Below are 8,224 nucleotides of genomic sequence, written 5' to 3' on the forward strand. Positions count from 1 at the left end.
CAATCACTGTATTTTTAAAATAATTTGTTGGGTTTTGTCTTTTAATTTCCTTGTTTTTTTTATCTTTTTCTAACTTGATTTTTTGTCTGCAGTCAATTGCTGCTATCCAAAATGAATAAACAACAACAACAACAAAATGTTAAATTGACTTTAAATGCCAAGGAGAAACATGTTTTTAAATCCCCGTAAGTGCCCCCCGCCCCCCCCGCCCCCCACTCCAGGGGGGTAATTCCAGGAAGCAGGTTCTGCTAGCTCCCACGATAAGTTTGAGGCTAAGGAAGTTGATAACCTCAGCTTTCAGTTCCAAAAACAGAGGTATGTTTCAGGGTAGGTCAAGTTGCCATAGCAACTCATGCTCTGAACATAATCTGGTCGGGAGCAGGTTTAGTTGAAGGTTTGTTTGTTTATAGAGAGGTGAAGCAGCATGGCGTGTCCATTTGAAGATGATTTAGTGGATGAAAAAGCTCAGATAATACTTTTTCCACTGTGAGAGGGTGATTAGACCACATATGGATGTTTGAAAATTAAACTTTTTTACTTTGATCTAACTTAGTTATTTGCTTCAGTTAAGATAAATTATTTGTTTGTTAAGTCAGTTTAAAAATAACACATAGTTTTCAGACAGTTATTTCACTTTCATTCAAATTAATTCAATTAAGTAGGTGTAACTTTGGTGCTGCTGTTAGATCGGCACCGCAAGGGATTGTGGGATACCATTCCCTTTGCCTGTCTGGACGGATTTTGGTTTAAGTGTGGGTTTTTGACCAAATGTTTTTAGTTGTTTAGCTGTTTTACTGTGTTTTGCCATGTTTAGCTGAGTTATTTTGTCCTACTGTGCTTATGTCTCTGCACCATGAGTAAGAGTGAAGGAGAGGATGATTAGTTTATATAGTACCCCAACCATCTATTACTGTTATGACAATGAGGGACAATTTTTCAATGAATTTGTGCACATTGTGCATTTTTCTCCCGTCCTTTTTATTGTTATAAAAATGAGCATATCTGCTGGCTCAAACTTAGACATATGAGAGATCAAGAAATATAATTAATTAAGATGTTTAACATATTAATTGAATTGGAGTAATATGACATTTAGTTAGATAAATACATAAATTTGAGTTGTATTAACAATTATTGAGTTTTATAGACGTAAGAAATTAGGTTGAATAAATTTAACTCAATTTCTTACCAATAGAAGTAATTCATTTAAGGTGGCAAAATTGGATAAGTTATATGCGTCACAAGGAAAATGGAAATAAGATCAGAAACTTGTGCGTTTACTTTGTCTGTTCTTCTACTACAAGCAGAATCTCTTTCTTCTGAAGATGCAGCCGTGTTACTTTTTTTGATGGACATATAATCTTCATACGCCGTCATTGAAATCTCAGACTCCGCCTCACTAAAGTATTGCGCTCTCTTTGGTTCTCCACGCGTTTCCATGGTGAATCCGGAAATCGGCGATCTATTGAGAATGTCTTTATGTACCTTCCGTGCACGAGCATTAACCCAGGGTTACTAAATCGAGCGTAATTACGCCAACTCATATCCGGTCTTTTGGAACCGACATACCCAGAGTAAGCGAGTTCAGGCGGATTTCAGCCAGAGTTCAGGGTTAAAGTCAGGGTAGTTTAACATGCTTCCTGGAATACCCCCCAGGAATGGTTTGCCCCGGCTTCTACCCAGCTGCCGGAGTGAATCACCGGACTCACCTGCATGGGGCCGGGCCACTTTCAAGCTCCTCACAAAACAAAGGTAAATAAACGTTTCAAATTAGATTAAAACGTGTAAATGTGTGCCCCCATCTGAGAATATCCTCCATTCTGAAATACAGTCAAGTAGAAAATAATACTTTTGTGGTTTATTTAAGAAAGACAAGTGCTAACATTATGGTGGAACCGCCACACTTCAGTCATATTGGTTTTTTCCTGCCATGCTTTAACTTTTTAACTTCATTGGATTTTTTTTTTTATTTTTTTTTCATGTTGGGTTGAAAATCCAGTTTTAAGTGTTTTGTTGTCCATCTGCCTCGCTCTTTTTGTTAACAGGAAGATTAGAAAAGATGTTTTACCTTCTGGTGATTTTGGAGCTGATGAAGGCTCACTTTTTATCAGTGTAATCCTGTTTGTGGGTTTTTTTGGATCTCGGTCCCAGTTTGTTTTGTGTTGAGTTGGTTTTTAGTTTCTCTTGGACTTTCTGTCCTGCTGTGACTTCAGTTTCTTAGGGAGTCATTGAGGTTTTTTGTTTTTCCTCTGCCCTGGCTGTGGTTCTGCTTTTGGATATTCTTCAGTGCAAAATATATCCATGGCTCTGAATTATTGCAGAGCAACGTTGCAATGGCAGTTTTTGGAGTTTTAAGACACTGCGTTGAAATGAAGGATTAGGAGATTGATAAATGACATGTAAAGTGTCGCACAGAGGTTGAACTGGACGCTCTGAGTCAAATATGGGTCAACCTTTGGTATTTGTTAGGGTTGGGCGATGTCCCCTAAATTGGCCGTTGACGATGTTTGCTGTCAACCATCAGGATGGACGATGACATCGTCGGGGGGGGGGGGGGGGGGGGGGAGTATTTTTGCATTTTTCGTTCTTATATAACTGCTATTCGTTATTTTGCTTTTTTCATTTTATTTCCCAACTAATGGTTAATCCGCGATGATCCAGTATAAACTGAGGGAAGTGACTTTAACAGAAAAAGTAACAAGCAAGATAGAAAAGAAGTAGTCCGCTCCCGCACTTAACTGGCGGAGTGGACCGGCGGAGTGCCCGTGTTAGCATACTGCTAATCCTGGCTACGTTCAGAAAAAGCACTGACCACACGGATTAAAATTCAAATGATGAGCGAACAGGTGTTTCATAATAACCGTAACATTATTAAAAGCACGTTTAGAAGATCATCTCGTATTTTACCGAGCTGACATGTCAATGTATACAGCCGCTCGGCGCTGTTATCGTTTTGTATTGAATTGTTACATTCAATAAAGTTTGGAAAAAAAGCCGCTCGGCGGAAGTTGTATCCCCTTCCGGTTTTCAAACTGCGCATGTGCGAATGATTTATTCCGACCGAAATTGTGACCTTAGTGAACGTTTTTATATTCTGAAAACATTTTTCTGGGCCCATGTACACGGTTGGATACTAATCCGACCATTGATCCCATCAAGATATTTTGTACATGTAACCGCGGCTTATGGTGTCGACGCGCAACGTGGCGGGGGCGTGGCATCACGATGGTGGTCTTTCCATCGGGATGTCAGTCACCCATCACGATGGACGATGATATCGTCCATCGGCACAACCCTAGTATTTGTACATCAAAATGATAAAAAGGAACCTTTTTTTGCTCTGTTTTGTGGCTTCAGGCAGGAGAAGTGTTAATTCAAAAACTGAAACTGAACTCTGACACATTTCTGATGCAAGACAGAAGCTTAGGCTTGTTGCTGCTTTTGATGCAACATTAGTTTTTCATTACAGAGAGGCAGAAATAGCATGAATCTGAACGGTCAGGACTTCCCAAATCAAGGGAAGATTTCATTTGGGTTCATTACAAATCCTGAGCAGCAAATTAAAAACTAGGTTTTGTCACCAGATACTTTTTTTTTAAATTTTCCTGGAGTAAAATTTGGATTTTGTAATCATTATGTAATCATTTTCTGCAGAGTCAAATAGGAGAGTCTCCCTGCGCTGACTTTAAAGGTTCACTCATAGAAAATCTGATTCATGTCTGGACTTTGATTTGTTAACTCCAAAACCTTTGTCTTATGTAATGATTTTGTTATTTTCATCATGTTTTTGCTGTGGCAGCCCCTAAAGGAGGCGGCAGGAGGAAGGAAGAGCAAACCAGAGCAGGATTTGCTGCAGTTTGTGATCGTTGTCCTGCTTTGTAGCAGCAGCAGCAGCGCCTCGGGTCTCGCACTGATGGATGGACTCTGCTTTACGATTAAAACACTCGTCTGGTCTGAACTTCCTTTCCATGGCGGCGTGACGCTGTGCGTGCCATGTCTTTTACTTACCAGCCGGCGTATTTCTCATTGATTTCTTGATTCAAGAAGTCTGGCTGTTGTCAGGCTGGACTGAGACTCGCCTCAACTTCAGAAAAGCAGTTTAATCACAGGCATCAATTACTTTTTTGCACTGAATGCTGGGAGATTTGGAAACATGTTTCCTTTAATAAGTAAAAACATTACAAATTCATGCTTTTTAGTTACTTAAATGACTTTTTCCATTGATATAACCTTTAAATACGACAAACATGCAAACTAACAAAAGAATAAACGGTTCTGTTGTGGGTATGTGACCGGTTCTGTCCCCCCAGCTCCATGAAAAGAACAGTTACTGAGGCATTAGAAGTTGACTTCTCAGATAGAAAAGGATCTTGGATCTGCTGCTGCACTGTGGCCGCCGTAACGAGACGTCATGCAGTTGCATGTTTGAGGGAGCGAGCACAAGGAAGGGCAGTTTAAATTGTAAAGCAGACGGTTGTCAGAGGTCCCATCAGACCTTGAAAGCATTTAAGTGCAAACGCAAGGCGCCACCAAGACGTCTGGCATCTTTCTGAGCCAAAACTGAGAGCAGTCTGAGTACATTAAACACTTCGCTCTGACTCGGCTTCGTCTGTGATCCCCTCTGAGTTCCTTTAATCCTTGAGCTATCTGAGCAATCAGAAAGCAAAACTTTCAAACAACAGAGGCGTCTGCACTCTGATTGGATAGACGGGACAAAGACAGACTTTTCACCAGATCAGGGGACAATTTTCACTTCTTTAGAAATAACTGCATCATCCCGATGCGCACATGTCTAGAGGTGACTTTCTGGAGCCGAAAAGAGCCGGGGATTCTTTCTTCTTTTGAACCAAATCAGACTACAGAGAAGAAAAATCTATTCCTTTGATATAATCCCAGGATAGAGAGCTCTGAAGAAAAGTAAGCTGCAAAGTATGGCAACTCTCAGGAAGAAGTCGCAGAGAGCCAGGGAACGAAAGTTGGCTAAGGTCATTGTTAAACCCTGCAGAATAAACTTCACAACAACAGATTTAGTGGAAGAGAAGCAACGTTTTACAGACGCGGTGCTTAAAAATGCTGAGCACACGAGGGAGAACTGTTGCTGTTCTTCAAAGTTTGACAGATTCCACTTTCGGAGTGACAAGAGGCAGAAAAAAGAAGCCGTTTTACGCCAATGCTGGCTTTTCTTCTGAACGCTTGCTGGTTTTGTGACAACTGTTTGACACAGTTCCCCCTCTGTTTGGGCTGTTTCACTCCCAACCAGGGGGGTGGATGTACCTGTTCATCTTTATGCTGCAGCTCCTCCGAAGGGCAGCAAACAGACGGAGGAATCGGCCCCTCAAAATGAGGACAGCAGACAGCTGGACCTTCGGGGGAAAACCCCAATAAGAGGTTTTTGTTCTTCTCATCAATCCCAAAACTGAATTATTTATCCACTGTAATTATATTCTGTATTTTTTGTGATTCAAAGTAAAATGTGGGCGTAAGACTCTGTTCTTTCAAGCTCGGAATTGTTGGCCGCTGGCTCTGGAAACAAGTTAACACAAAAGAAAAAAGAAAAAAACAGCCTCATCTTTAGAAGGCGATGCTTGTAAGACCAGCTCTGATTAAAAATGACAGAAACTGGGATTAGCATACTGATGCAGAGCTAAAGTTTTTTTTAAAAAAACCTCCACAAAGTCACAAAAACACATTATGAAACTCTGCAGTAAAAAATATGATTTACCTTAAGTTTTTGCATTTTTGTCCCCAGATTTGATGAGCAGTGATACTTTTGTTTTTTTAAGGGTTTTTTTTTCCTTTCATTTTTAAGGATTACAATCTTTGGATTTTGGTCATAATTTCAGTAACAAGTTGCGTCTTTTGCTAACAGCAGATTATCAGTTGCCCTTTACTGCAAACTGGGTTAAACCTTTTTTTTTGCATCACCCTGTTGCATCATTTATAGACCTGTGAATCCTCACAAGCAAAAATGCAATTAGATGAAAAGCCAAATGTACGCAGTAACGAAGGTTGTGGTCAAATGTTATTTAGCCGCTAGTATCCCACTCTGATCATCTTTTGGTCTGTTTTTAAAGCGTTCCCAGTGGTTTTTTAATTAAGATTAGGCCGTTTTTAACCGTCTTCTAGGACTTTGTTTTTGCACAGGGGCAGAAATTCATTAGAAATTCACCTCCGAGTTGTGTGCAGTACTGTTGTCTGGGAGTAAGCCTGCACTCATTTCCCATCATCATCTCATCCCAAACCTAACATTATAGCTGTGACACAGAAATGGTGATATGAGAGCTATCCAGTCTTGATCCAGATTCCAGCTCAGACGAAGAAATCAGAGACGTCTGTGGATCGATCTGTCTGCAGGTGGATGATCAGAATGGAGCAGAGCAGGAAGCCTGTAGCACAAATACGGTCGTTTTCCAAAGACAATATTTCATCTGCCCCTCATTCAGAAGTATTTGAATTAGGAAATACTCAGAAATGATCATTTTATACAAGAATCGTAGAAAAATTCCACAAGAACATGTTAAAGACGCCATTTTCATATTTTTATCAGAGTCTCTTTTTCTACAGTTTTTATATCTTTGGGTGAATTAACTTGGTTGATCAGGCAGATGAAGTAGAAACGCTGCAAAGTAGAAACTTCTCAGCTGCTGCATGCCTGCAGCAAATGGGGAAGCTTTGAGGTTTCTCCGGATCCTCCAGGATGGATGTTAGCTTGTTGTTCTGTCAGTTTCCCCCCCAGGAGACTGAAGTCTCATTGTTTCTGCTTCAGCTGTAATTCCCTCACTGCCAACACTGCTGGGACCAGAACACTCAGGTTCCACTCGTAATGGAACGGCAGCTCAGGCCAGACGGCAGTCACCACCAAAGGATGACCTGCAGTCCACCCCAGAGGCTGCAAAAATCCCTCTTCGTCCTCCTCGCCACGGTTCAGTAGGCAATGCCACCGGGGGGGTGGGTGGCGGTAAAGACGGAAGTGCTTTTCTCTAATGGGAAGGAGCTCAGGCAGGTGAAACGGGCATCAGACTTTATTCACTCAGGGCTCTTCAACTGACAGAGATTCTCTTTGATGTACTAAAACCAAAATAAAAGGTAATCTAGTTAAATTAAACCTACTAAAAACTGCAATTCCTAGAGCCCCGCCCCTTTGCTTTCGGTATAATTGACACCAAAAAACAAACTTTATTTTTAAAGCACATTTACACAACAGCCACATAAAGGGCTTTACAGACTTAATACAATTAAAAATGAAAATTTAAAAAACACCCTCAACCCTTCTGACCCCCCACACACACACACACACACACACACACCCATCATAATGAAACATTAAATGACTAAACTCAAAGTGGAAACCTGGCCTGATGCTCAAGTGAGGACATATATTTTTGGGATCAACTCATTCATGGGACACCCCCTGATGAAAGCAAGCTGCCCCACCAGGGAGGTCCCACCACAAAGACCCCCGTTTGGTCCATCAGAAGGGTTGATCACTGTGTGGAGGGGTCCTGCTGAGGACAACGCTGCAGTTAAAGTGAAAATACATACAGTTAAAAGATTATTATACAAATAACAAAATTAATAGACCTTAAGGGACAGGTAAAAACCCAAAGTCACGCATCTGTATTGTATTTCTGAGACCCCCATCTCATTAATCCAAACTTTCCTTAAAAGACACTGATTTTAAGAGTTTTCTGTCCTGCAGTTCATTATCATTCCACTAGGGGCAGTAGTGGAAGTTGAAAGTAGTTTAGCATCTTGAACTAATATTATTATATTATATTAAGATTATTGAACTATTGTTGTGAGCAAAAACTTACCGAAACACCCAAACAATCTTTTAGGGATTTCATCCTTCATTCTTAATTCCCCCAAAAATCTGCGACAGGATTTACAGAGTTAAATATCAACTAAATATAAATTTCAGTGAAAAATTGTTTAATTGACTGATCTCTGTCTTTCACAGTTGGTGATGATTTCTGAGAATGTTTTTCACATCATTCACACATTTTATTCATCTGCTCCTGATTCACAACAATTTGAATAAAAAAAAAACTCATTCGAAATTTAATCCTAATTTCCCCTACATACAGTACGTCCTCCATCATCAGAATAATGCCACAAGATCTTAAGTCAACTAGTGTGAATGTTTCATTGGTCTGGGAGCTTCAGTTTGAGTTCATCTGAGGATAGGTATATGGACTTTACTAAAAGTTTTTTACTTACTGAA

General features: G+C 40.3%; 1 long non-coding RNA gene across 2 annotated transcripts; it reads left to right on the forward strand.

Moving 5' to 3' along the window:
* The first annotated feature begins 238 nt into the window (after nucleotides 1-238).
* Nucleotides 239-7,230, forward strand: LOC111948844 (uncharacterized). 2 transcript variants are annotated; one of them, XR_013647720.1, is made up of 3 exons: nucleotides 239-1,752; nucleotides 3,800-5,388; nucleotides 6,767-7,230. It is a non-coding gene; the product is annotated as an uncharacterized LOC111948844 (long non-coding RNA). The 2 variants fall into 2 exon arrangements; XR_002874835.2 differs by having other exon boundaries at nucleotides 244-1,752; nucleotides 5,261-5,388.
* The last annotated feature ends 994 nt before the right edge of the window (nucleotides 7,231-8,224 follow it).

This window comes from Oryzias latipes, chromosome 15, assembly GCF_053564925.1.
Source record: "Oryzias latipes strain Hd-rR chromosome 15, Olatipes_Hd-rR_3.1".
NCBI lineage: Eukaryota > Metazoa > Chordata > Actinopteri > Beloniformes > Adrianichthyidae > Oryzias > Oryzias latipes.